Here is a 3,004-nt window from a genome sequence, read left to right as displayed (position 1 = left end):
ATATATTATTTATATGTAACACAAAACAAACCTTTAAATTTAATAAATATAATTAATCGGGGTATACAAAAAAAAAAAATTTTAAATAAAAACTATAGATCAATATAAAAATGACAGGATATAAATATAAATATATTATTTAATATATATGTTTATATAATACTTATTTTAACTTGTTAAAATGATATTTTAAATATATATATATATGAATATATATATATATTTTATTCCATTTTAAATTTAATAAAAATAAATCATCTTAAGGCCTTATGCTTAAATCAAAAAATTAGATAAAGGCTATTTAAAAAAAAAATTTAATATGCATAAATTATATACATATATGTATTTACATATATATATATATATATTTATTTATTTATTATAAATAAATTTTTTTTTCATAAATAATATTATGTAATAATGATAACAATGAAATATATAAATAACTTACATTCAATATAATCCACATAATATGTTATATTATTAAAAAATATATAAAAATAAATTATTATTATTTACTGTTAAATAAAAAATTTGTACATTTATAAATTAATAAAAAAGAAGAAATAAGAATAGTTATATATTTAAATTATTAAAATATAACCCTTGTGCATTTAGTTTAAAAAAAAAAAAAAAAGAATCATACAACAAAAATATATCTGTGTTATTCTTTTTAAATGTAATATATTTTTTCCATTTCGTTATAATTTCTTTTTCCTTTTTTCAATTTCTTCTTTTAATTAAATATTTACTTTTTGCACTTTTTGGCTTTTTATATTTATTTTTTTTCTAACTATCCTAACACAACCCCACATATATATATAAATGAAACAACAAAAAGAAAATTAAAAAGAACACACAAATATAAAATATATATATATAATAAAGTATATATTATAAAAATGAAATAATTACATATATATATATATATATAATAAATATGTAGACTCATATGTTTTCCTTTTTATTTTTACTATAAATTATTTAATATGAAAAAATTTCCATATTTTCAATTGTATTAAAAATTTCATAGAAAAATGTAATAATAAAATATATATATATATATATATATATATATATATATAATCTATAAATTTCAATTTGTAATTTTTTTCTTGTTCATAAAAGGTTTATAATGTTTTCTTTCTCTCATAAATGTATATATTTTTATAGAGAAAGAGAATACGTTTCTTTTTTTTTTTTCTTTTTAATGGTAATTTTATAAAAATAATATTTCATTATTATAGATATATATTATATATATATATATATATTATACCATTTTCTAAAAAAAGTGCAAAAAAAAAGTTCTATATATATATATATATATATAAAATAAATATATAAAAATATAAATATATTTATTATTTTATATATACAAATTTTTATATTTTAATTATATGTATATATATATATATATATATATATATATATATATTATATCTGAATGTTATAACAAATCTATAAATCGGCATGTATAAAAAAATTGAAGAGAAAAAAATTAAATTACGACGAAAATAATTTTTTGACTATAAAATTAAAATTGCATAAATTATATTATAATATATATATAATATATATATACCACCATTGCTCTTATTATTTAAAAAAAAAAAAAATTGTACTTAAATATATATATATATATATATATAATATAATATAATATAATATATTTATATATATATAATTATATTTAAATTATTAATTATATTTTATATTATATATATATATATATATATATATTATATATTTGTGTTGTATATATTGTATTATATTAATTATATTATATATATTATATATATATATATATATATATATATATTATAAATATATAATAATAGTATATAATAATATATATAATATATTTATAATATTTATTTATAACTAAAAAAAAAATATAACAGTTATATAAAAATAAAATAAAATAAATAAGACCTATTTTCTTCTTTTCTTTTCTTTTTTTTCTGTAAGATTAAATTATGTAACAAATATTTTTTTTTAAATTCATTTTATAACCACACGATGAGATGAAAAAATGAAATATACTTGAATAAATAAATATACATATATATATACAAATATATTTATATATATATATATATATATTATATATATCATTGGAATAATTTCATTTTTATTATTTTTTTAAACAAAAAATATATTATAATATATATATATATATATATATATATATATATATATATATATAATTTATATATTTTATAAAATGTATAATATATATTATATTATGTTTTATAATTTTTTCCTTTTTTTTTTTCTGTTCTGTTTCTGCATTTATATTGAATATATTATATATAAGATTTAATAGCACTTATTTATTTTATTTTTTTTGGTAAATAAAAAAAAACGTAATTTGTTTTACTTTTTATATAATTGCTGTATATAGTTATGTTATTATTATATATATATATTAATATGTTCAAATGTGAATATATTCATATGAATATTAAATATAAAATAATACATAATATATGTAATTATATATATATATATATATATATATTTGTTGTGTATATATAATTTTCTCCTTTAAATCATTTTTTTTTTTTTTTTTTTTTTTTTTTTTCCCACATATATATAAGCATGTATATGCAAAAAGATATATTAAAAGTCTTTTTTTTTTTTTTTAAATGTATGTGTACAAAAAGCAGATAATACATAAATATATATATTGTTTAAATGTATAATATTTTCACACACAAGAAAAAAATATATATATTTAGTTAATAGAAGAAAATAGATGCTTTAATTTAGACAAAATATTCATTCATACCTTATTATATATATATATATGTATTTATATGTATGTATTTATATATATTGAAGTATTTTTTTTTTTTTTTTTTTTTCCATTCATGTGTTTATATTTTTTTACATTCTCAACATAGAACCCTCCAAAAAGTGAAATAAAGAAAAAGAAAGAAAAAAAAAATATAACTATCATATGTAATACATGTTTTATGAGATATAAATAAATAAATAT

The sequence above is a fragment of the Plasmodium reichenowi genome, chromosome 13 (assembly GCF_001601855.1).
Source record: "Plasmodium reichenowi strain SY57 chromosome 13, whole genome shotgun sequence".
Lineage (NCBI taxonomy): Eukaryota > Apicomplexa > Aconoidasida > Haemosporida > Plasmodiidae > Plasmodium > Plasmodium reichenowi.
Note: the sequence above shows the minus strand (reverse complement) of the source record.